The sequence below is a fragment of the Phalacrocorax aristotelis genome, chromosome 16, assembly GCF_949628215.1.
Source record: "Phalacrocorax aristotelis chromosome 16, bGulAri2.1, whole genome shotgun sequence".
NCBI classification, from domain to species: Eukaryota; Metazoa; Chordata; class Aves; order Suliformes; family Phalacrocoracidae; genus Phalacrocorax; species Phalacrocorax aristotelis.
This window is the reverse complement of record NC_134291.1, coordinates 9,994,899-10,022,320: the sequence shown is the minus strand read 5'-3', so window position 1 is coordinate 10,022,320 and position 27,422 is coordinate 9,994,899. Positions and strand designations below refer to the sequence as shown.

The 27,422-nt window shown below is 44.4% G+C and overlaps 2 long non-coding RNA genes across 2 annotated transcripts in view; both read right to left on the bottom strand.

Annotated features, from left to right (window-relative positions):
- LOC142065353 (uncharacterized) overlaps positions 1-27,422 on the bottom strand; it is a 106,139-nt gene that overhangs the window by 77,761 nt on the left and 956 nt on the right. The gene's annotated exons all lie outside the window — the stretch shown is intronic.
- On the bottom strand, positions 1,684-26,986 carry LOC142065354 (uncharacterized). The gene is made up of 2 exons (XR_012663386.1): positions 26,902-26,986; positions 1,684-4,711 (listed from the first exon to the last, which is right to left on the bottom strand). It is a non-coding gene; the product is annotated as an uncharacterized LOC142065354 (long non-coding RNA).

Here is a 27,422-nt window from a genome sequence, read left to right as displayed (position 1 = left end):
CAGAAAGCTCCTGCTGCCCGGGGGAAGCGTGTGCTACCCACCCACAGGGACTCCTCAGCAGACAGCCCCATCTCACACCTGGGCAGCGTGACTGCTCCTCAGCTCCGCGAGCAGGTTACCGGCACCAAAACAAATGCTAAATGCATGGTGTGACCCCACAGTACCTGTACTGTGATTCAGGGTAGCCTGGTCTGCAGAGATAGAGGGGTAAGAGCCTGCACACCGGGAAACAGTGAGGAATAGCTGGTACCTGCAGTAATGTGTAACCCTGTAAGAGCTGATTCATGTGTCTATAACCTACACAGTCCACACAGGACTCACAGTGGTTCTTTCCAAAGATTAAGCAAAAGTATTACACTTTATGGCAAAACCATCTCCCACTGACTGAGCGGAACACTCCAGCATTCAAACTGGTCAACTGAGCGCAGATGCGGGTCCCCGCAGGCGTGCACAAGGCTAGCTCACACTGAGAGACCATCGCCTGCCTGCATGGCAGAAGGGAGCAGCTGGGCTGCTCATGTCTCTCTTCCAGGGCACAGTACCAGCAAGGTGCTCCTCTGCCCCCGGTCAGGAAGCTCCTGTCCTCTGCTCTTCCTGCTCAGCTGAGTTAGATGGGAAAGGATTCCCAACACCAAATAAGCCTCGGGCAGACAGCCAGGTTTCCAAGCCCCTTGCCGAAGGGGAGACCGTGCTTCTGCTTTTCTAAGCGCTCTGTGATCTTGCACTTGCAAGGCTTCTAGAGGCTTTTTCCTCCCACTGCACATTAGCAATTCATTGAGTGATTTCTACAGGTCTGAAAGGGAACGGAGGGACAAACTTTTAACATATGGAGAGATGGAGTGGAAGAATTGCAGAAACTTCCTCAAGAGACTGTCATTAAGCCCAGAGCAATAGGGTCTATAGCCTGCTGCATTTTCCCAAAGATGCTGCAGCCAGAGGGAGCTAAGATGATCACAGGTAAAAAGCTGGCATCTCCCAAGGAAGAAGAGCTGTGTGTCTTCCAAAGCTCCCCAGACATCTTATATGACCTCAGGTAAGTCAATTCTCTTTTCCAGTTTCCCTCTCTGTAAAGTGGTGATAAAACTTCACAGGAAGCTCAGTTCATTAATTCTGAAAACATTCAAATACAACCGCAAAGATTCTCTGTAAATATGCAAATCCACAAATAAACCAGTATTCGTAGGGAAGGAGAAATCACGGGTGGGGCTGAGAACATTCAGAATTTGAAGTCTCCCTCAGCAGCCTCCTCCTCCTGCAGTTTCCTGGAAAAAGGCTGTTCTGATACAAGCACTGCTCTTGTAATGTGAATTTTGTTCAACAGTCTAATATTATTATTTCTAAATTTACTAATACTGGATACAAAAACATCTGTATTCATGAAAACCTGCAAGTTTAAAAGCTCTCGCACATACAAACAGAAGCCGTTCCAAAGACCGTGCTGCATTTAGAAGGCTGCTTGGAAAATCTGGCTCTTAGTATCACCTTTGGTCTGGACATTAACCACAGCCCACACAAAAATAGTTACAAAACAGTTTTATGACTTTGAATATAAATGGGTGTTGGTAAAGAAGTACGCTCAATTTTTTTTCACTAAAGTTGAAAAGTAAAAAAATACAATATAAGCTCTGTAAGCAGATTCTTCATGGTAAATAAATATGCAGAGATGCAGAGAATGCTAAGCGATCATTTTTAGAACATTTATTTTTGGCAGGATAAACACTTTCAGACCCCAAGCAACTTCTCTGTGTGTACAGAATCTCCAACTGTGAAAAGAAAACAAATAGCAGAGTTTCATTTGTTGTAATCAGGATTTTTTTCTTGACTGTTTAGGATAAAGCTGGATCACATTTGGAGTGGCTTGGAAATTCATTGTTTAGGCATTAGTCTCCAGTGGTAAACATCCTACAATATGTGTATAATACAGCAACTACTTTTGTACTTCAAAGTCTTCCCTTGTGATTTGGGAAGGTGCAGGATACAAACAACCTCTTCTTTTCCCTTCTAGGGAATGGTGGCTTCGTCGCTTGTCTTTACCCAGCAGAGATCCCTCATCATCCCGCACTGGACTCCATCTACTCACGTAGAAATTAGACACAAAACACAGCAAATTGCACTTCAGAAATATAACTCTCTCGAGAAATAGGAGTATAATGGGGGGACTGTACAGTTCAGGAGCCTTACTATTCACCCACTCCTCTGGGCACAGGGTTTTTTTTCAATACAGGAACTCACTGTTGACTCTTCAGGATGGAATATCCTGCGGATGAGGAAATCTGGGACAACAAGGACAGATGCTGGCTGGTATGAAAGATCACAGCTCCATGGCCAGTGCCCAACTGCGGTCCCAGCTACCATCACTCCCTTCTCAGAGGAGGCAACTTTCATCGCTTTAGATAGAGGAACGGAAAGTTCAGGAGCAGAGTTGAAAAATTTATCTTCTTATTTTGAGCAACCCAGTGGAAATCTGGCTGCTCAACACTTCTGAAAACACCCGTCCGAACTGTCCCACACTGAGTGTCCAAGGAATGAACAGCCAATATTAGTCAATGATCTGGGAAATGTCGGCTTGCCAAGGTCACGTAAGTCTGTGGCAGGAGAAGTAACAAGATCATCTGGCTCTTCTCCTGTTTCTCAGCCGCAAAACTTTCTTCCTCCCCTAACAATTACATATGTGGGTTTCCTTAACAGTTTCTTTTTACATTCCTGTTTAAACAGCACAGGGAAAAGGAAGGGGAGACTTGAGGTGGAAAATTATTTTTGGAAATGTTGAGCAGTGTGGATTTGCCAACTTCTGTTCCTCCAGTCAATTCATTGTAGACACTCTCAGCTCACACCAAAATGCTATTTTTAGGCTGTACGTCAGACTTCACAACTGAGACTGACAGAATTTTTCTAAAGGCTTTTCCCTGAGAATTGAAAAAGAAAAACAACATGGAAATTCTGCTTCCCGCTTTGTGCTGCTGGGGCTCCACCGCAACTACTCCAGGGCAAAGCTCCAAAGGGATCCAGCCCCACAGGAGCGGCTTATTCAGCAAGTGTCAGGAGATTCCCAGCATGAGGGAGATGTGCAGGTCTTTTACATCTAGAGAGACACGTGGAGCCTGAAAATGTTCTGGGGAGACACTCTGCAGCTAAACAAAGTACAGACGCAGAGCAGGGCTTCAGAAACACAGCTTTCTAATAAAATCCTTTAGCTGTTGCAAGAGCTGCCAGGCAGCTCCTTGGGGGCAGAGGCAGCTGCAGAGCCGCTGCAGTGCCAGGAGTGCCCGCTGCGGCCCCCAGCCCAGCTCAGGCACGAGGGCTCCCCAGACCTTCACCATCACGCCTTCACACTGCTCAGTGGTATCCACTGAGCTGTAGCCTTTAAATGAGAAGGCCAAAAATGCAGAGGTGGCACCTTCTGCTACAGTGAAGTACCAGTAAAGCCTCCAGTAGCAACAGCCATCTCTCTTGCATTATTTGTTGAGCAGTTGTCATGCTGTTGGACATGGCCATTAAGAAATTATAGTTTCTACATGGTTATTTTCTGAAGTCAACAGGTGTCTAAAGCCAGCTTCCAGCTCTGCCTGCCATCCAAATATGAGGAACTTGAAGCAGGTTTAACTCTTTGAGTTTTTTTAGAGAGAGACTCTGTGCTTGCAGTCTTTGCTATGGCTGTTTTGATCAGGCCACGTACCTATTGACAGCCCTTGCTGACAGAACAGGGCTGCAGTGAGGATGTCTCATCCACACATAAGCCAGTGGCTCAACCAAAAAATGTATTGCCGTAAAAGACTCGTTATTGAGATGTTGCTAAGCATTTTTATTCAATATCCACATGGGTATTTGAGACTGCCTGATGATAATGCAGATTGTTTCAAATATTCCACAGCCATTTACCCATAAGAGGCTTTGGACAAGTAATCCAGCTAGATTTTAGTTTGCAGATCAATGTGTCTAGATATTTCATTGCACAGTTCTACAGAGAAAATGTAGCATCACCGTGCTAGCCAAGGGAGGTGAGTTCACACAGGTGTAACTGAGCACAGAATCCACCTCCCAAGGGTTTTCTGGTGCTTCCTGAAGCTGACAAGATTAATTTAGCGATCTGGAAATCTGCTGCCAAGCCCACGTCCCCAAAAGACTGCATAGCAATAGGAAGATTAAAAGCAGATGGTTCAGCAACCAAGGTTTTATAGTTAAATTTTAACAGACTTAAAATTTTTGGGCTTCATAGCAGCATCTTCATTCTTTCCTTCAATTCAGCGTGTGTTAGTATCTTTTGAGCACTTCCTTAGGACATGAAGCCAAGCACATCATGCTAACAATATGACCTCCAAAATATATGTACCTTCATGATAGGCTTAATAAGAAGTTAAGGAAATGTTGATTCTAGCTCAACCAAAGCACTATGCAATTAGACCATCTCCACATAGTTTTTAATTTCCACATAAGGATGATAGAATTTAAAATATGAAGAGAGAACATTTCCAGGAGGGGCTTTAGCAGCTGAGTCTGTTAAACACAATTTAAATGCTATTGGAGTTGATAAAGAGCCTCCTCCATTAAGGTGAGGTAGTTGAAAAGGCTTAAGGGTGGCTCCTGGGAGCTGATGCCCACACACTGCTCCTGAGTTCCCATTCCTGTCGGACCCACTGCACCCCTCTGTTGAGGGCAGCAGGGGCAGGAGTGATGTGGGTCAGGCTGTTGGCATCCCCAGGCCTCTGGAGATCTGTGATGGAGAGGAGCAAAGTGTGAGCAGCTAGAAGCAATAACAGTTCTGGAAGTTACCTAACAAACTTTTAATTTCTCTGTCCATCCTGGGTCCGTCCGTCCTCTCCCACTGCCCTGCTATAGCAGCCATACGGCTTTGACGATTGTACCAGGCCAGCCACAGCTCTGTCACTGTTGTGCCAGGTTCCCTACTTCAGGCTCCCCTTCAGGTAAGTGAGATTTAGACTCCTGCCAGTCCAGCTCCAAGCCTCAGGGCATTGGGGTGATATCCCCCCTAGATCTTTTAGTCTCTGGTGCTAATTCTGACCACTTGCATGAGTGGGCCAGAAAACGAGGCACATCCAACCAAAAATGTGCCTGGATGAATCCTTACAACTTAGCAACTTACTCCAAACTCCCAATTAATGTCAGAAATGAAGGGAGGACAAGCGTCTCCATTTGTCTACTAGAAATCTTCCCTCTCTGCAGAAGTGTCAGTTAAAACTATCCCCCAGACATTCCATGAGGCCCAGCAAACATCAAATGCAAATGAAGTACACAAAAAGTCTCTACTGGGCATTTCTTCCTTGCCAGTATCTTAGAAAAAAATCTTATAACACAAGCCCAGGATCGCAACTGACTTTATGGCCACCCTGTGCAGAAGCTGAATGCAGGTGCAGAGTTAGCAAGGACACAGCCCTTTCTTCATGTTGCCTGCACTGAACAGCCTCAGGATTTGCTTTCTAGAGGTCATTTCAGTTAGCTCTCACAAAGGCACTCTGGTGGGACCAAGCAGCAACTAATTCTCTCTATGAATGGCAAAAAAGAGCTTCACATTAATAGCCTTTCTTGCCCAGAGCACCCTGCGATAGGGTAGACCTTCACACCACCAGCCTCAGGGTCCTCAGCTGCCAAGGGTGAGGCATTGCAGGGACAAATTTCCTCCTCACAGGTCAGGCCCACGTCACCACACTTGCCACTTCAGAATAAAGCACTGCAGTGCCTGATACTGAAGCCTTCATCCAGGGAACACAGCTGGCCTGATTCTTCCCATCCCTGAAAAGAGGCTTGCAGGAGTGTTTCAAAGCCACCCCATGTTTCTGGGTGCCCACTGTGTCGTGCCGTTCTGCACACTGCGGTGAGGCCAGCTTTACCCTCTCCAAATGTCACTTCGAAGGCACAGTTACAAGGACAAAAAACTGCACCTGCAAAAGCTGAGGAGGCCTGTTTTGAAAAACCAAACCCCAAAATACATTTGGACACATGAATATAGCAGCCAAACCTCAACTTAAATCTTCCATATGAAGTGTAAGGAATCAAATAGCCATCCAGAAAAGACGTCTGCAAAATAACTTGGCTCATAATATTTTCATTTGGGTTAAATTAAAATAATTGTAAATCTTCAGCGCACAGCACGAGAGCTTCGTTCTGTGTAACACTGTGCATATCCCATTAAGCTTTGTACTCAGTTCAGTCCTACAAAAATGCTTTGAAAACCAGACCGAGTTGCCTTTCCTTGGGCAACCAATCGCAAAACTGCAAGAAAGCAGAATAAGCTCCATGAGTGAACTTTCTCCATTGCAGTTAACCAGAGCTAAAAGAGGCAGGGGAACAGGAGGGACAGAAGAAACATTCCTTGGAACGAAGTGGAAAAGCATCATTACACACTGATCTCTTGGAGCGGTGTTAAGCCTCAGCTGTGCATGAATTAGAAGCCAGTGCCAAGCCGACTATCTCACACATAAACATGGTTTATCTAATGATCCATTCATAATGACTTCCAAGTTGTGACTTCCTGGGCATCCTGGAGGTTTAAAGGAAGAAGGTATCCATCCTCGAAGGCTTGTGGTTCTTCCACACACAAAGAATTGAGCCCTGCTGGCTGCAACTCAACTCTGTGGGGAGGAAGAAACTTTGGACATAATTTGCCAGGCTTTTTGCTAAATCCAGAGGATCAAGAAAAGCAAAGGAGGTGAAAAATCACCTCCGTTCACAACTCTGTTAAATCATTGCTCATCACTACAGATTGGATTTTGATAACATGCTCAGAAAGCTCAAGCCACGCATTGGAATGGGAATTTACAGCACAAGACATGTAGAGTTGCCTGTGAAAATCATGCTAATTCCTGCTGCTCCTCCCCTCATTTTGGATCATTTTGCCTCCACCATCCTGTCTTGATAACCCAGTCCCTAAGGGTATTCACAGAACTGGTGTGAGCAAAGCATGGGAAGAAGGGTGTTCACAGACCCTGCCTTCTTGATCCAGGCTCAAGGATGGTCCCAGCTGGGTGAAATACAGACACATGACGAGACTGTTTGGCCCCTTCCCATACACAGCACAGTCGCGTCTGATCCCGTGGGATGATTCCACAACGCAGATGCTACTTGCAAAGGTATTGTCCATGTGGTACTCCTGGACCATGAACAGATCACCTGAGCTCTGGTCTTCACCCAGTACAGGAAGCTGTCACGAAGGCCAAGTTACACTCTGCCCTGCATGATATGGAAACTCCTGCAGCTCACCACAGTGTACTTTTGTGTGCTTCCACTGCATGGGGAGCTGCATCTAGCTCTGATAATGAAACACAGTGATATTCCCTGCTTCACTCCTGAGCATCAGCCTGAGTTCTCCTGGAACCCCTCAGCTCCTCCTTTCCACAGCACGGCATTTTGTAGGAACTCAGCCCTAGCCATGCAGCTAGAGCAGAGCCGTCCCTCATGCCTAGGTCCTATTGAACCTCTCATTGACTTTGCAAGGCTTGGACTCAATCACTCCATTTCTCCAGTCCAGCTGTAAACAGACTATTGAAATTCCCACCCCACGGCTGTATTGGCACCAAGTGCCAACCTTAAAGAGGGTTTAAGAATCTTTGCTAAAGGTGGCACAGAAGGGCAAAGGTTAATGATAAATTGGCACAGTTCTGCTCATTAGTTCTTGTAGAGGAAGAGTTCAGAATAAGTTAAACCCCAACACATGAATTTATTTCTAGAGCTCTTTCTGAAATTGCTCCTTCATATTGGTGCCAATAAATCTTACATTCCAGCCATGCTTCTCTAATAGATACAGGCATAAATTCTTATTTCTAGTTGGCCAGATTCATGACAAAGAAAAAGGAAAGAATAAAGCAAACGCTGCAGCTAGCATTTATCTATCTCCATCGTGCACCCTTCTTCCTCATTACTCCTGCAGCTCTCATATTTAGAGGCAGCCAAGCTCTCCACATGCAGCTTTAATGGAACACCTATCCCCCAGCATCCAACTGCAGCATTCAGCTGGGACCACAGCTGCAAATAAAAACCATCGTACACTTCCCGAACAGACGCAGCAACGATAGTGTGGATAATACCTTGTACCGCTGAAACAAGAGCCATCCAAAGATTCCAAAGTGCTTTATAGACATTCATAATTTAAGACAACCCACATCCTCCTAAAGGTGATACTGGATCCTTGCTTTGTAGATGAAGAATAGAGGCATTAAAAGATTAAGGGATCAAGGGGCGCGGAAGAGTAAGGCAGCACTGAACAAGGTCCTGCTCACAAGCCCATACATCACAGCAACTAGGCTTGTGATGGTTTCTGCAGGCACTGTAACCATTGCCGTGTGCTTCTGAAGTTTGCTTTATCAATTTCTTTGTTTTGTTTCGTTTCCTAAATTACTTTCTTAGATGTTGTTATCCCATCCCTGTCACCCTCACCATCTTCTCTGATCTGAACACTATCGTTTCATACCAGTACCAAGTACGCAGTCCATACCAAAGCCTTGGTGAAACAGCTACAGTGTTTTAGCTCTTTTCTATACATTAGATATTACTAATAAATTACCCTCCTTTTACTGACTTTCCTGCCCAGGCTGATGCTGTACAAGCTATGGATTTAATGAGATAAGCTATCCTTTCCAGGAGGAACCTGGGGTACCCGTCTTGTTAAGTGGGGTCTAGGGTTTTCTAGCCTAGGGTTTTCATCCAGCACAGGTTCTGTTTACTGAATAACCCTCGAAGTTTCAGACCCCAATTTAAAGTTTTAATTGATGCATACAAAAAAGTTAGATGAGGCACTGTCTCTCCTGATCGACCTCTCCCTGCAGACCATGAGACTGGGGAGTTTGAAAGAGCAAAGATTTTGCTCTTCCACTTCACTGCCATAAAACTTCTCACTCTAATTAATCCCAGTGAAATGAAACACAGCAGCCTAACGGATTCACCTGTTGTGGTGCAAAGTGCAAAAAGGCTGACTGAGTACACAACTTCAGAGGTGCGGGTTGGCTTTTCTAATGCACCTCTTTAATGAGCATCTTGTACATCAACATCACAGAGCACAGGACAGGCCAGAGAGACAACGGCAACAAAAGGCTTCTCCAATACTAGATAGAGGTGAAGCAGCACTGCAGTACGCTGAATTATAAATGAGAAAAGCAAATGTAAAGACAGCCTGTCTCATGAAATGCCAAAACCAAATACAAGGCTTACTCCAGCCAAAGTACAAGCTGAAAATAGAGAATCCAGTTTGCTTCTGAGCTGACCTGAAACAAAAGGCACAGAAAAACTCACACTGAAGGAAGAATACTGGAAGAGAAACCAAACCTACAAAATTCCTCAGGAATACAGTGGTATTCTTGTAAGGGCAATGGTTTTCCTCAGTCCAAGTCACAGGTGTAACCAGGCGTAGTTACACCAAGAGGGGAGGGGACATGTTCCCTGCTGCAGTGGTCTCATTTGATGCGTGCATGGTTCCAACTTTGGGAGAAGTGCTGGGTACAGTTAACACATCCTCTGTGGTCCTTTCCACTGCTGTTATGCAGAAGCTGTCACTCTGGCAACTTTTAAAACTGGATACTTATAAAGCCTACCAGAGGACTATCAAGGGGGCAGACAAAATAGCTTAGTGAAAGAATGACCATTACAGCTATTTACCTAGGCGCTTCACTGAGCATAAATAGGTGTGAATCACAGCAGGCAGACAACCACTGCACCTCTGAGCCAGCTGCTGGCCGCCTCCTCCCCTTCCTCCACTTCCCTCATCAATGGCTGAAGGAGGGCAGAATCAAGCTCTGCCCTTGCCCACAAGTTCACAGTAGGAATAACTCCTGCGCAGGGATTGCTCTAGCTAAAATCTCAGGCCCATGACTCTGGCTGAACAAGGGGAGGACACAGTCCTTGTACAAGGTGATGAAGTCACAGCCTATCCCCTGTCCAGGAATGCCCAACCTCTAACTTGTAGGCCAAGACAGGGACAGGAGCAGAACCAGGCATACGCACCAAGGACTAGAGGAACAAAGCAATGCATGGTGCTAAGACTGGGGATGTGTGCTTTTATGTGCATCTTCAGGTGCCTCTGTTGAGCAATTCCAAGAGTGCCCATGAGCTACTTGCTGGTCTCTGTTCTTATCCAAAACATAAACCTTCAGATTACAATTTCTTCAAGACAGAGCAGTACCTGAGACTAAACAGAAATTAGTTAGAAGTTCATGGAGCTCGAGAGCAGGGACATCCTAAAAGACAGAATTTTCTCCACCAGAGATCAATAAAACTTCTTCCTCAAGGTTATACCAGCAATGTGCTGAGGACATATCCACCAGTTAATCTGTAGGCTGACAGCTCAAATTCAAATGCAATACTTAGCTCTTGTGTTGTGGTTTAACCTGACAGGCAGCTAAACACAACACAGCCGCTCGCTCACATCCCCTCCAGTGGGATGGGGGAGAGAATTGGAAAGGCAAAAGAAAGTTCATGGGTAGAGATAAGAAGAGTGTAATAATTCAATAATAATAATAATGAGAGCAAAGAAAGAGAGAAACAAAACCCAGGAAAAAACAAGTGATGCAACCGCTCACCACCCACCAACCGACACCCAGCCTGTCCCTGAGCAGCGATCGCTGCCTCCCAGCCAACTACCTACAGTTTATATACTGAGCGTGATGTCATATGATACGGAATATCCCTTTGGTCAGTTGGGGTCAGCTGTCCCGGCTGTGCCCCCTCCCAGCTCCTTGTGCCCCCCGCAGCGTGTGGGAAGCTGAAAAGTCCTTGACTAGTACAAGCACCACTTAGCAACAACTAAAACATCAGTGTGTTATCAACATTATTCTTATACTAAGTCCAAAACACAGCAGTACAAGCTAGTACGAAGAAAATTAACTCTATGCCAGCCAAACCCAGGATACCTTGATAAGTATACACAAAAAATGATACCACAAATGACAGTAAATAATTGTGCAGTAGGATTGAGCAGAGACAAAAGACGAACAATATTATGGAGATGAAATAATGATATTTTACACTTCAAAAGAGTACAATACAAAGCCAAGATTTTACTGATGGACTTTAGGTAAGGAATTAGTCATCATTGTACAAGAGCAATTTGAATATCCTAGCACAGGACATGTCACAAGAAAAATGATTCAAAGCTTGGCCGCATTTTAGCTGTATCAACTGAAGTTGTACAACACAGTATAACATCAGATAGCAAAACTTATTCCAAGCAAGTATTTATATAGTGCTATTAAATGACAAGGATTTGGTTTAATTGGTGAGTAAATGAAGCTAGAGGTTGCTAAAGTAGTCTCTTGCAACCAAGAAGATCACTGGGGCAGAACAAATTGTTTTACTCTTGTTTTGTGTGTCTGCATTTTAAGCCTTCCAGACACTATAGTAAATGAAATAATAACATTGTATAATGAAGATGGGTTGAAATAATGAGTTTGGGGTGAGAGGGTGAAGCAGTGACTTGTGTAGCAGTATTTCACCAGGGAAGTAAAGAGAAGCTGACAGAGTTTCTGCTTGGAAAGGGATGAGGAAAAGTGGATCACTGCAATAAACTAATGGAAATCCTCCAGAAACAAAGGCAGCAGTTTAGGTATGTAGGACAGCTTTACTCAGACTCAGTGAATTGCTGCAGTACCAAGAAAGTTTAGTGGTAATGTAGGCAAGAGTCAAAGCTCTAGGAGATGGGGAAAAAAGGGTTTGGAAAGCAGAGACAGACAAATCGAGACTTTTTTATAAACTTTCATGCAGCACTCACTTGAATGGACAAGGCACTGTAGCAGCATCCTTTCCAACAGAGCCGACCCAGAGACAAGATCAAGAGGCTGCTCTGGCAACGTGAACACGTCCTCACAAGTACTGAACACTTCCCTCAGCATCTCTGTTAGTGAAGCTTTACTCCTCCACGTCTCCAAAAGAAGCTGCAAACACCATCTGAACAGACCTATGGGCCAGGATAATTTACACCAGCTGGAAATCTGACCCACCTATTTAATGCAAAGGAATAGTCATGACTTCTTTCCAGCTGCATTGACCAAGATCTCTCCAACCTACTTTGAGAACCCTCTAGGCCTTGGGATATCGACCACAGAAAACTGAGTGGAAATCCCCAGCCAGGAATAAAACATTTTTAAAATAAATGGTTCTTGAGGGAAGAAAAAAAACAAACCCAAAAGTAAAAAAAACACAAAACAAAACAAAAAAATAAGAAAGTAAAGAGGGGGAGGAGGAAGAAAGGAAAAGGTTTGTAGTTGTGAGATCATAAGAGTCCAACCACGTAAGTGATGACTAAGTGTAATCTTGTGTTTCAACAAGTTGAAGAAAAACATGTTTTTGAAACTGTTGAGTCTGGTGTTCCCAGCCAACAGATATTCTTTTATTGGCCTGCAAGTGACCCTTTCAACTTGGGCTCTTCTCCAGCCTGTAGGTCCACATCAATGATTAGAGAGTAGAAAATCCCTGCTACTGGCCAGCTGTGCTCCAAATTACCTTACTCAACTGTGCCTATAAATGTAATTGCTTGTTTCCATGGAATTGCATCAGAATGACCTGCTCACCCCAAGCATAATGCATATATCTGTGATCTCTGTCTCTGTAGATAAAAATCTCTTTCTTCTGCACATGTGTGAAAGCACTATGAGGACAGAGTCAATTCTTCATTAACCAGGGAAATGGAGGGAGCAGATAAGCCAGATACAGCAAAACTGTGACAAGTGCAAAGCGTAGGTAAGTTATGTCCTAAAATGTACAATAAGAATATGGAAACAGGGAATAGTTCAGTGCTGCTGCTGACTATAGACATCATGTATCAACATAAACAGGCAGATGTACGCCAGGCAGCACAGCACGCATGGATATGGCATGTTGAGCCCAGCTCGACATCTCCAGCAGTTAATTACTACGGGACAGTCTGTCAAGGGATAACTACAATTCACACTGGTGGTGTACAAACAGTGTGGGAAAACACTGTAAAAACACAAGTCCCACCTCAGGTGGCAGCAGAAATGTGTCCTGCTAACCTGGAGGAAGTGCCTTCCAAACTGAGTAACCAAGCTGCCTCAGCTCAGCCTCTCCTTCCCAAATTCAGTTAGCGTTCACTCCTTTTCATGCCCCTTTTCTCCTTCCCAGCTCTTCCACCACAGGCTGGAGGAACTGGTACTCGCAATTCCTATGGTAAATGAATGCTGTTCCATCCCAAAGCAGCCCACAGTAGAGCAGGCTTTCCTGTGGTCCACGCAAAGGGGAAAGTCAAGTACAAGCAGAGGCTTAGGAGGAGGATGTTTTGGTGGCTCCAATAAGAGAAGAGTGCCCTGGTGCAAACTGCAGTTTGGGTCACAGCGCAGGAGGGGAAGGAGAAGACTACAAAGCCTCAGATGGCTAGAGGACAATGTTTGGCAAGAGCCTGGGTGCTCTAGGTAGAAAAATTTGGATCTAAGACAAAGGAAAACCATGGTTCAGTTTCAAGATGGGTCAGGTCAGTCATGAAAAGAGATACAGACATAGAGGAGGAGAGGTGAGAATTCACCTACTTTGCTTCTAAAAGAAAAGCCAGAGAAGAAGAAAATCAACTAAATGTAACAGCCAGTGAAATAAGTAAAACGCCTGGGAGGCTATTTTCTTAGTAACAATCTAATGTAAGCAGACCTTTGTATTAGGACATAAATGTGACTTCCACAAAGATGTAAGAGAACTCCCTTCATTCAAAGGCTGCCGTAGGATGGATGTTTTCACTGCGCTCCCTCCCTGCCCCACCGGACCCACCACCATTTCCTGTCAGGCCCTTCACATGGCAGGGCAGTCCTGCTCCTGACAATGACTGAGGCTCAGGACTATTGTAACCAAAAAATAAAATATGTTCCCATTAAAAAATGTGGATAATAGCAATTAATTCCACATTTTTGTGAATAAATATCATGTGTTTTGTGCCAAAGCAATTTGGCTTGTTCGCAGAAGCTAACAGTGACACATAAATCTATTTTCCTTGTTGCTCAACAGACCATCTCACTCTGCTGACCAGATTTTGCAGTGGAAGAGGTTTTTTCTTTCTATCTTTCAGTCAGCACTGTAAATGGCACTTACAACCCATCTTCATGTCAACCTGTGTGTTACAAAACTAATTCAAAGCTACTGAAGTCAAGGTAGTCCGGTGAGTGCTTGGGGTTTTCACCAACCACTGTCACTGATGACTTTCCAAGAGCTGCCCCACCATTTCCCAGGAGTGATGTCACTTGACTGGAGTCGATGACCAGGATCTCTCCCCTCTCCTGTAGCCAAACCCAGCAGAACAGATGTGCTGTGAGCATCCCTGCCACCATGGCTACGCTGAACAACCCATCCTGCTCTCCCTGTTGCATGGCCAGGAAAGAGCTCTCCCCTGGCATCTGTGATCCTGGGTTAGTGAGTAACAAGGATGGACCAACATCTGAGCAAAGAAAAGTCAAGCCATTCAGAAGAAAAACTAATATACCCCTGTCTTTTTCCAGCTGTATTTACTTTGTTTTACTCCACTGATTTCAGCATATGGAATTGTAGAAGTGTAAAACCAAAGTAAAACTGAATGGACTCAGGCTGTTTTGAAGCTTTACAGATGTTTGCTGGCCTTACGTGGGAGATGCATCACTATTTTATTGACCAAACTCTTTTTTGTTTTAAATGGAAAATCTCAGTGGCACTTCACTCCATTTGTCTTTTTTTTTTTCTTCTTTAGTCATATGATAATGTACACTTATAACCAGTGAATCATCCCCCCGAAAAGTCATACAGAGAAAAATAGCTCGTATGTATGCCTCAGCGGTCAATGAATCATTGACGACAGGTATAATGGGAATAATTATATACTGCTGAGAAACTTTACCCAAAGCCCAGCTCAGAAGGCTAGTTTCAAAACTTCTGAGTTGTGCAGTTGGATCCAAGGTTGCGAGTGCCAGGTTAGGAAACAGTCAGGAGAATTTCAGATTTGTGTTACTGCAAGGAAACATCCTCTCCAAGTGTCTGTTATGTGTTGACAAATTGTTTATACTTAACCAAGCAATAATAATGAACAGTCTAAATAGACATTGATTTTTATGTTTTTAATTCACTTTTAGTGGGAGAATATCCTGGCAACAGAAATATGGATGTCAAGCTTTGGATGCCAGCCACTGCTTTATAACTATGCTATTTTAAGCAGTAATATGTATTATTTGGTATAACAACATATATTTTTAGGGTCTAATCCTGGAAGTTCCTACTCCAATCCAGAGAATTGTCTGGTTCTTGGATTGGAGACTCCAGTCTTCCAATCAAAGTTTCTGGGATTACACATATGAATGCGAATTTGTAGCAGACGGTGTCCAGTCAGAAAAAGGTTCCAGTCTCAATGCAGTTTGCCTGCTGCCTCCTAGAAACAGTCAGTTGAAAGACAAATGTGACGCAATTGCTCCAGAACACAAGTGTAAAACCCCTCTGTAAGCCAGCTCACAGAAACATACAACTTCAAGAAGACATGTCCATTGCGTCAAGCCCAGCTATAGAAGACGGCTTTGACACTCCCGTGCAGTGACATTACCTATTTTGAAGAGCGTATATTGCACAGAGTAGGCAGGACTGCCTAAGAGCCTGCATGGGCTGCTGACTCCACTTTTCAGATGGATTTGTATCCTGGGCTGAGCTCAGTCCGTGCCAGCTCTGGCAGCCCCCAAGCTTTTGCACATCTTTAATCAATGTGGAGCCAGGTCCCACAATCACCCTTGCAGGCAAAGACAGCAGCTATTTTTTCCTCATAGCTGCTGAAGCCTGTTTAGAGAGAAAAGATGCACGAGTGTGCCCTCTCACAGTAATGTACCTGTGTCCATTCCCATCGGGGTACGATATGAATTCTCTTAAAGTGCAGAATTTCTCACTCAAGGAAAACTAACAAAATGGATTTTGGATTAATCAGATCTGCCACGTGGAGCATAAGCCCTGCCATCTGCCAACGGCAAACAGTAGTCCATAAGCACCAAATATGCTCTTCCCCCCCAAATATCCCAATGGTGCAAGAAAATGGTGATCGGCACCTTCCTGCTCCAGTCACAGCAGTACAGTGCTGGACACCAGCACCAGCATTTAAGTCAGTGATGCGATTATCACCTGTGCCTGGGAGGAGAAGGTGGTTACAGGAACTCCTTCAGTGGAGAGAAATAGGCACCTTCTGAGAGCAATTCATTTGATCCATCTTAGACGTCTGTCTTAGGATAAGCTGAATCGCCCTCTGGAGGTTCCCATTTCTCCTTGTCAACTGCAAAGGGAGCACGGCTCCAGCTGTGACCAGCTCAAAGATAAATGTCTGATTTCTGGACGCCTTGAGTTAGAGCAGAAATATCTCACCCTTAGCTGGGAAAGCAGTTGAAAAGAGATGAGTGGCTCCTGTTGCATTTCTGGGAAATGTGAGATATTATATGACCTGTTAATTTATTCCAGAGTTTCCCTTTATGCTTTAACAATACTGTTCAGTATTCAATTCAAGTCATAACGCTTAATGGCTTGTGGTCAGCTAAGCTTATCCTGCATTTCTGTGCCAGCTTTAAAAATAAACAAAGCTGTGTCTACTGAATGGCACAATTAGAGCGATTTATCCTGCTCCTACCCCAAAACCCATACCAGAACATACAAATACTACTTCAGTTCAAATCAGAGGAGATGGTAAAGTTCTTTACATCCTGCTGTAGAAGACTGCGAGAGTTGAACGGTTTGTTCAGATGAGAACATCACTCTTTAGGGGATCTGAACACTGGGGACGGCTTCAAATTGACACTACTTTCACTTCAGAAATGTCTAGTGGCCTCAGATAAGATCAGAGATGCAATGTGTGAGGGGCTGCACAGTTACTTAGGACTTGTTTCCATCACTGAGTTAATTCAGCTAATAATGTCAGTCTTGTCCTCAAAGTACCACTCATACAGAAAAGCTTTGACTTTGGAGGGTGATTTTAATAGGGGCTAGTTATCCTACATAGAAGCAACGTGGCATCATCACGTATGAGCTACCCCACTGTCAATTCCCTGTACGGCTCACTGGAGAACAGTTAGCTCCACTGCAGAGTTAACCCCGTGCTGCAGATAATCACCCTAGTAAGAGAGAATCCCTGTCCTGAAGAATTTACAACCAAAACCCACACACAAACCATGGCAGGAGTCACAGAGACAAAAGCGGTACAGCAGCTCTTACAAAAGCATGTTGGTGGCACAGCTGGGAACAGTATTTAATACCCAGCTGATGAAAAAATAAAACAAACAATCCCAAAAACCCAAAAACTTGCTGAAGGCACTCCATATCTCAGGCAATGGGAACAAAAGTCAATCCTCTTCAGCCTAGAGATACTTTTCTATCTCTCAGTGTTGCCAGCTCTTAAGTAAAATTGAGATTACAAAATTGTTTGAAAGTAAGATTCAAGGCTGACAAGCTCACTCCGAGATTTACCCCTAAGACCCTCAGTTTCTCTGCAGGCCTCTTCCACTATCCTGTTTCAGGCGTCAGTGGAACAGACTCCTCCTGTACACAGCTCGGTCATTAAGTAGTCACCCTGTATTTAGACACTGCCTGAGCACTAGCCTGAGCGTCAGTGAGTTACACAGCCAAACGTCAAACTCTACAGAAGTCTTAAGATGTAAATGAGGACCAGCCACTGCAGGTGCCGACAATGGATGGAGCTCTCCCAGACATGCGATGTTAAAATCCTAACATACAAAGTATGTGCCAAGCCAAGCCGCTCTAGGTAAGCTCACCAGTAAGCCTTCCTCCTTGGCATCTGCATCACCTCAGAGGACACCCTCCCTTACAGGGTCTATGCACACTCAGCTGCTTCGACATACCCAGCCTATGAATCTGCTGCATGGACCTTCTCCATGTGCTCAGCTTCCTGGTTTAAAAGCCATTAGCCAACTTAAATATCTCAATTTCTTCAAAATCCTGTTTTAATTTAATTTTGTCAGATACGACTGTAACTATTCAAAGCTTATTTGTGGGTTGTGTGCTTTCAAGAATAAACCATTCCAAGAGACTTCAAAAAGCTTCCATTTATCCTTTACTGTTTCTCTGCCCTTCTGCACCTTTCCCACCAGCTGCTGCAACACTGTCTGCCACCCCACCTCCTTCTGCTCCCGCATCCCACGTTCAGCGGGCTCCTCTGCAGTCAAAAGCTTTCTCCTACCTAGTGGTGCCTTTGTGAAAGACAAATAATTTCTGTTTGTTACATTCAGAAGGGAATTGTTTGGCCCTGCCTTTAAAAATGTATGGCATATTTACAGGGCCTATCTTTTATACCCTTTTTTTGGAAATCTGTACAATTATGATCTTAGGATGAAAGCGCATTTTTAGTAGATCATGCAATAAGACAGGCCATTTTATCCTAAGTGTCTCTATGGAACTTTGAGTGGTTTCTTAAATCTATCATAATAAAAGCACAGAACTGAACTACGAGGCCATCTCCAAAAATTCAAGCTCTTTTCCAATCTAAACCAAACCCTGTTTCTGCTAAACAGAATGCAGTTGGCACATTTGAGGGCAAGAGGATGAGGAAGAGAGGGAATATCTTAAAATATATTTTCTACATACTCTTCCCTATACTAAGCTATATAATTCAGGTTTCACTCAAATGAAGACTCCTCCCATGGCACACTACCCTCTCTTTTCCTCCTGCCCCATGAAAAGCAGTAGTTAACTACCGAGTCCTTTGCTTCCTCCTTTAAACGTCTCCAGCATCCATAGTTCCCACAGTTATGTCCTTGTAGTCTATAGACTCATATCTGATAATATCAAAGTTCTTCTACAGCGTCTTCTGAAGCAGGATTTCCAAGCTATGCAGTGAATATACATTCATTTGCAGATCAAAACTGCCATCGTCATTACATTAAAATCGACCCGGTCAATCTAATACAACACAGATTCAGCACAGCCTTTGTATCCAGTCCTATGAAAATTATCTGCTGAGTATCTTCATTTCATGGAGAGGGCTCTGAAACTCCTCAGTGACTCCTGCCAACCTACCAGCATCGCTGCCTAGTTATGGGGACTGGTGACATGTGGCTCTTCTCTCCCATGACCTGTGCGTCCCACGAGAAAAAAATTAAGAGATAAAAAAGAAGAATACCCAGCCTGTGGAAGGGCCCTTGCTCAAGGTTTGGAAGAGCAATCCTTCTTCTTTTCTGGAGGACAGAGCGGTGCTCAGAGCATGTGGTAAAGGTGCCACACAAGCACACGAGATGAACGAGGGCATCTGGCAGCAGTGTCTGATATGACAGCGTAAACCCAGGTGCTGCTGGCACAGCACCCCGGCCTGCACTGCTGCCAAGACAGCGACACCAACAGCAGCAAACACTGCTACCAGCCTTCCCTTAAACCTTCACAAACGCGCAAATGTGATGAGTTTTGTCAAAAGACCCTTGGTGCAAGAGACCCTCTGCACAGGGAGGGCAAAATCCCAACCAGCCTTTGCTCACATTTCCTGAGGACTACTAAAATCACGTGCTAATCCTGTCAAGGCTTTCTGCCCCCACTGCCAATGGTGCACACATAAATCTGCCTCATGCTTGCAACCGCTGCAAAATCACATGCAGGAGAAGGAGCAGTCTTTTTTAGCAAGGCTCTGCTTTCAGGTTACCCTGCTGGGTCGTTACACACCCAGTCACAACATACTGAAATACAGTATCACGCCAGAACAGATTTGCAACAAATTCTCCTTCGAGCACCCAACAAGCCCCTTATCCCTGTCCCAGCCCAAAGTACAGCACAGCAGTGCTCCCGCCAGCCACCCGCAGGTGCAGCTGCACAGGCACCACATGAGCTTGGGGGAAGGATGGCACTCCAGAAATTCGGAAGGAGGAAGAGATAAAAAACCATATCCTCTTTTTAATCCAGGTTTCACGTGCATGCTCTGGTTGTGAGGAACTCCCTGTTTCCTCCATAAAAATGAATGGAGGACCAAGTACCTGCCAAGGAGAGCAGCTACAGCATGCAGCAGGAAGAGGAAAGCAGGGGAGCACCACAAGCATCCTACCCTGCACTCCTGCTGGGACCACAGCAGCTGGTAGACTAGACGCTTTAACAAATCTGTTTCACAACATCTATTGCTCTAAAATGGAAGAAAGGGAAGGGGTGAGAGAGGTTGGGAGGACATAATTAAATTCCAATGACAGGGACAGAGGCAGCAAAGTGAAAAAGTTTTGTTACTGGGAGTCAAAGGATTTACTCTGAAATCCTGGCCCCATGCACAAGGTCACTGGAATTCCTCAGCTTGCTGTTGACTGCTGCGTGGCTACAGGGCGGGCAAACTTCTGTGCCTCTGTATCCAAACCTGCAAAGGTAGGAATATGAGTATTTCCCCTGCTTCAGCAGGGCTTGTTGAGACTTGGAGGTTTGCAGTGTGCTGCAAGATCAAAGGATCAGAATAGTATTACACATTCAGTACAGGTCCCTGTACTATTTGCAACATCTGGAGGTGTGGCAGGTTGCTTAGCTTGCAAAGGAAAGCAGGAAAACAAAGATTTCACAAGCTCTTATATTGCAATTACTTCGGCTTGAAGTGGTCCTCTGAAAGATGGGCGTGCACGGCTGTTATCTACCAAAAAGCACTTACCTCAGAAGTACCAAAGTTTCAAGATTTGCCCTAATAGTACCGTAGAAGGGAGGACACTGAGCTGGTTCTTCTCCTTGTGAAAACACAGTTTTTTCTTAAGTTTCTGAGTTGCCTCTCAACCATTTGCCCCTAGCACACTTCTCTCTCTCTTTCTTTCTGTGGTCCTTCAGTTTGTTGGGAAACAATATAAATCCTGGCATTCAGAACGCTGCCACAGGTTGTGGTACCCTGAAAGGTCTCATATTTCTGGAGAAGTAATGACACTTTTGCTTGTCACAGTAAGCCAAGGTCTTTCCTACAGCAGACACAAACACAGAAGAAAATAAATGTATTCCAGGAAAGCGCAGCGATGAATTCACAATTACAAATGGGAATCGGTGTATTTGTAAACATATACAGACAAAAATATATGACACAGATCTCTTGTTCCAGCTACCACAAAAGGTCACTTAAATTAGACACCTGGACTGGGGACCTCTGGTAGATGGACTCTGTTCTCCCTCTTCTGCCTCCAGAAGCTCATGCTGCTGCCAGTACACCCACACCGGGTGGGCTCTGTCCTCCCTGGAGCTCCTTGGGTCCACAGTCTCCCAGGCTCCTGCCGCCCCGTCAAATGAGGGGTTTGCTGTTCACAGTAGTTTCAGGATTTTCACATTTCCTAACTTGGGTATCACAACAAGCACACAAGTATCTCACTAAAAGCAATCTCGTACTTGCTGTTAATTCTTCCTACCCACCACACATGAGATACTACAAACACCAAAGACAGCACTGATGTTCCCACAGACACGCACACATATGTCCGCAGATCTTTTGTCTGGTTTAGGGGCTCCAGCTGCCACACCCCTCTTCTTTTTTTTTTTTAATTTAAGTATCTTAAAACATTTAGCAGTAAAGTGTTTGCCAAAGATTAAATGTTGATCCAGTGCTCAACAAAACCAACGAGTCTTTCCATTGGCTTCAATAAGCTTCACAGGAACACGCACAGGTCACGCGGACTCCAGCCGGAGCACTCAGCACTTGGCAGGCTCAAGACCTGGTCTTGCCAATGCAAGCAACTAGGACAAAATGGAAGCAAAAATCAGGAAAGGTATTTTTTTTTATAATTTACCTAGGCTCCTGATTTAGGGCTAAGACACACAGCGAAAAATTTGTAAAAGGTGCAGAAAATGCAATGAAATAAAACTGCAAAACACAGCTGCCAGGGAAGGTTGGGTTTGGTTCTTTAGAAAAAAGCACATTATCAGAAAATATGACCAAACTGAGGAAACCTATGGCGGGAACCTGAGATGCTGGAAATTACTAAGACTTTTACATGAGTATTGCAAGAATATGAAGTCTTACACAAAAAAAGAAAAAAAAGGCAAGCAAGAAATGTCTTGCTTGCAAAACTTTGGAAAAGTGGTCAAATGAAAGTCCACATTAATGCCAGCATTACCCGAGATCCTCATTACAGAAACAATACTCCCAAGCAGGCAACAGCAATGCTGAACTTTACTCAACAGCAAGGACAGCCAAGATTTTATAAAAAAGTTTCTCAGCTGATGCAGACAGCAAATAAGCCTTTTGGGAACGATGCCAAATGCAAGAGGAAGGACGATGAAACCAGATCTGAAAGAACCAGGAAAGAAGTTTACATGGATACTGCCTGCAAGTTTGACAACAGGACTGGAACGCCACACCCTCCACCCCACGCACACACAAAAAGCCATAGGTAGCTCTACATCCCACGACCTGAAACTGGTCGTCTCCTGGCTGGCATGATGCTGGAAGGCTTTACCATCGAGGGGCCCAGAATGGAACAAGCTACACGGTGTCTTAATCTGCTGCCTCAGTCAAGTGGAAAGAGGCATTAAAAAGCTCAGTGACTACAAACCGAATCAAAAATTACTGAGACAGGAAATAATGCAGAAGCTCTTCACACTAATTAACAATTATATGTATGCTGTGGGACATGGTAGCTGGTCCCTCACCTGAAGTCTTTCAAGCTGAAGTACTTTAAGGGTCCAATACGTATCTGGAATATTAGAAATTAATTTCCTTCTAACTCTATGAGGTCCTTTTTTGATAAAAGAAGCTTAAATTGAGACTGGATGTTGTTCTCAGAGATACGTTCTGGTTCAGCCACGTGCTAATGGCTGTAATGCAGAAAACAGTGGATGAAATGCCACAGGCTGTAATACGCAGGTGTTCAGGCAAAAGAATCACAGGGGTCCCTATGGGCCTTGAAATCAGTGAACTGTGCAGAGAGCAATTAAACACTCTCACAATTGGAGATTACTTTGGTTTCCTTTGCTGAAAGCCTCAGAGTGCAGCTGGTTACCTCTTACTCTGAAGTTCTGCTCGGCAACCCTGAGCATGACAACAGAATAGAATCCAATGGATATGTGTGTATACACACACACACACACACACACACACACACACACACACGCACATATATATGGCCTTTCTGTGTGACACCATGCAACAAAACAAGAGAAAAGGGATCAGGGAGATAAAGAAAGATAAGATCTCATGGAGCATTTGCAGCTGCTCAGACCGTGTACCACAGCGCAGTGACCTACCAATGCCATGCTCTGTGGTGATGCTCAAGTCAGAGCTTTGAATTCGCAGACAAGTAACAGCTAAAGAGAAATTACCATTCAAGTAAATTGAGATCCGTGACTCGAGGAGCTCTCTGCATCCCTTCTACCAGGCTGTTACTGATAAGTAATTCTACCAACTGAATTAGTTGAGCCAGCAGTTCAAACCAAAATGTGTCCTTATGCCCACTGACCAAAGAAATTAAGCTTTGCTCAGTAGCCTGTACAGAAGTATTGTTCTGATTTGAGAAAGCATCTCTATTCACAAAAGCACTCAGAAACATGCTTAAAATTACACTGTGTTTACATGTCACCCTGAATAATGAAGGTCTTAAGCATATACTTAAAAGCTTTCGTATGCTGGGTATTTGGAACTATACTGGGGAGTCAAGGAGAAAAAGAATATGCTTGTCCTTCTGCCAGGTCTTTTAAGGAAGACCAAAAAAAAAAAACAACCCCAGATATCATTAAATAGTAATATCATGCTGTGAACATAAACTGAAAAAAATGCACTCATAGAAGATTGTGGAGCATGGAGATTTACAAAACTATATGTTGAAATGAGAGACAAAAAGAATACTGGAGAGTCTAATGAGCACAAAGGAATGCGACACTGCACCTGTATGGCATTTCTCACACTAATATTCAGTGAGAAACAGGTGTCCTCATCTCCCAGAGAGAGAAACTGAGGTAAAGAACAGTTATATGACTTGCAAAATGCTGTATCAGATCTGGGAAGGCGCCCTGCAAGGCTGACTCATTGATCTCTGCACCAACACACCAGCAAGGCAAATTGTTTCCGAGCCCAAAAGGAACTAGGGCCAGGGATGCCACTGTTTGCCGTGATCGCGATCATGTGTCAAGGTCTTATAGATACCTGTTTTAGTAGAGAGGGTGACTATTTCTTCTAAAAAGTTTATAGTACAGCAAGCCCACATATCTTACAGATCCCGAAGTCTCATCTGGAATGAATCAGTATCAATTCAGACTTTATTTAAACATATTGTTTAAATACAGTTTATCCCTCTTGATGCTGGGTTGAGAAGTTCAGTCTTTCAAGTGTACTTTCTTACCCCCAAATTTAATTCTATTTAGGAACTACCTGAAAATACGTGAATGCAGAATTAAGTGCTCAGATACCTTAATCCTATTATCAGTAATCTATGATGTTTTTATAGGACATTAGACTGACGCGCCTCTCGGAACGTACACACCATGCCACAGCAGTGCAGCGGTGTCTGGGAATAGCTGTGAGAGGGCCCGTATGAGCTTACTGTGCCAATGCATAATGTACACAGCGTCAGTATCTGGAAAGAAAGCTCCTAAACATCCTGAGCCAAGAGAATTAAAAGCAAAATGTATAGCTCAGCTATATATTTTCATTTTTATAACATTCTGTTTCTCTGTGACAAACAACATCTTCCTTCAAATTCACAGTTCAACTTCATATATGTTTGTCCTCTGACCAACATTATTTGCTGTTCCTGCTCAAAATCATCTCCCATTGTTCCCTACATTAGCTCCTCTTGGTGAAATACCTAGTATGGTCAAATGAACGATGAATGGCAAACTTTCTAAATTTGAGCATAAACTTGTCCAGGAGTAAACCTTTTAAGGACACTTTAAGGAGATAGAAGCTTAAATTCCTTTTTCAACAGTAATCTAGGGCCAGATTGTAAGGGTGCGTTGGCATTTAAAGATTTAGAGCAGTCCCTATTTTTATCCTAAATGGCTATATACCCTTCAAAAATCCAGCTGCTGCAAACCAAACACTGTTTACGCTGAGTGGGAGAGGAGGGCACAGAGATCTCAGAAATAGCTACACAGTCCAATCCATTCACATGCTGAAGGAGAAAACCATACAGGACTAGAGGCTCAGGCCTTGCAAGCCACATACCCGTGCTAGCGGGGCTTTAACAGCCCAGGATAACTGCTCAGTGCCACAACTCCACTTTCCAGAGTTGGGCTGGCTAGTGCTGTGCTTCACTGGCCCCAAGTCCTTCTGAAATGGGCTGCCAAAATCTCACCTCACACCACCAACCTCCTTCTCTCCTTAGTACAGCTGAGGGTCATACCTTTAATAAAAGCTAATCTCTAATAAACAGCTAATAGAGAGTTTATATGTGATCATCAGCTATTACAAACATTTACAGGCAAGAGTTGTGCGTTGCAGAATCTCATCACCCGTAGAGGCTCTCCAGCCCAAATGACCCAGCAATCAGCAGTCAGTTGCTCTCCAACCACTTATTGATCAGTAAAATTTACTAAACTAAACTGCTTTCGGCTGTTTAACTGTTTACAAACTCAACTTACTTTTACAAGGAATGACTGAGAGGACTGTGAACACTACCAGTTTCAGTGGCATGAAAGGTCCCAGAAGGGAAATACTGTGTATGGGGCTCTGCTGTACAAGGGTTAGAGACGGCTTTGTCCTTTGCAGAAGCCAGCATCAGACGACGCAGGTGTTGCTGTGCACACTGGCGCTCACTTCTCCTGCAGCTCCCTTTAGTGACAGTGTAAAAATGCTGGTTTTATTGATGGCACAAGATGCTCAGCCTAAGACAGAAAACCCTTTCATCGAATGCACTTATGCCTTATCCAGAGAAGACATCACGAATTAAGGACCTGATCCCTCAGCTCTGGGTCAAGAGTTCATGCAATTCAGTTTGTCCCCACTCAGCAAAGCAAACACACAAATACTGAACAGCAGTAAGACTAATAAGCCCGTGCTCCAAATTAACCATGTGCTTAAGTGTTTTCCTGATTGAATCTGGACTGCAGCCTGAGGACCAACAGAGCACCTTCTGCCACCTCCCAGCATGCAGAAGAGTACCTGGCTCTGAAGAGCAAGTGCCTCTACTGATTTCTGCAGCACTTTTCCTCTTGGGCAAGCATTGGCAAAATCCAGCTCAAGAGTACCACCTAGCCTTCTTACAACATTTTACAAACACTAATCAGTGAGCTCAACATCACCAAATTAGGTAGTTATCAGCTCTTGCACCTGACCTACAAAAGACAGATTTAAAAGACTGATTGATGACTAGGGTAGGTCTAGCCCCGCCACACATTAAGGAGTGCCAGAAATACAAACCCTTCTCCTGTGTCCCACAAAGCCTGTGCTTACAAGGCAAACGCCCCTCTCCGTCCTCTTCCCATGCTCTCTGCAGGAGCTTTGCTACGTGCACTCCCTCTAACAGCCGTGCTGGAGCTGAGCCAACATGACTGACTGACTCAGCAAGGGATGCTCAAGCCTTTGCTTGGGGTGAGATTCACTGGTATCAGTCCCCTGCCAGTGGTACGTCTCAGAAAGGTGACTAGCTTGCTGCAGCTCTTTTTCCCCATAACAATGGACTAGAGAAGGTTTGCGTGTTTCAAGAATAATCACAGTATAATGTAACAGCCTACACTTAGTATTTTATACCCGTCCAAAACCCTTTGACTCATACACACTCAAAGTGATACTCAGCCTCCGCAAAGGCTCACTATGCCCACCAGTGACTGCAGTCACTCCTGAGCTGAAGCAGAACAACAAATAACATCAAACAACAGTATCTTATTACAGTTTAGCCTAGGAAATAGAGGATATGAACGCACTCCCAAAAATACAGGGCATGTTTTACACTGGTGGGTACCTACAGCCTAAAGCACAGTCTTCCCACATAGACTGGTAAGTGGGAAATATGATATAAAAGCACCTATGCAGTGTGCTGCAATCGCTACATCGTGCTGGCTAGGGGCGAGCCAAACTGAGCCTGGAAGCAGCTACGTTACCCTTGTAACAGCGTGGCCGCAAAGCAAGGGCAGCCAGGCGGCTTCTGGGCATGAGTTAGGAGGCCTCAGCAATGCTGGTTTGTGCCCTCTGGACTTACTGGCTGTAACCCCTGATCGCTCAGGAAACCCTACTCCAATGCACAGTGTAAACATACCCAGAGTTATCCAACCTGGAATCGCGCCAGACCTCTGGCATGAAGTCCCGTTTACTTGGGGGGGTGGGGGGGAGGAATCAAGATGATCTGAGTGAACAAGAAGGGACACGTTGCAAAGGCAATGCAGGAGATTTAGGTTTTGTTCTTAGCTCCACCCAACCCTAGCGATGATAATCCTTTGTTTGCCTTTTTTCTCTATTTAGATTGTAAGTTCTTAAAGCACAGACAGTCTTCTGGTATTTGTTTATACAGAGTTTATACATCAGTCCCAGGGATTACTGCAATGATTAGAATAATCTTTAATGACCACAAATCACTGCAACCCCTGTTTTATGAATCCTCTGAGGACATGCATGTCAAAGAGGA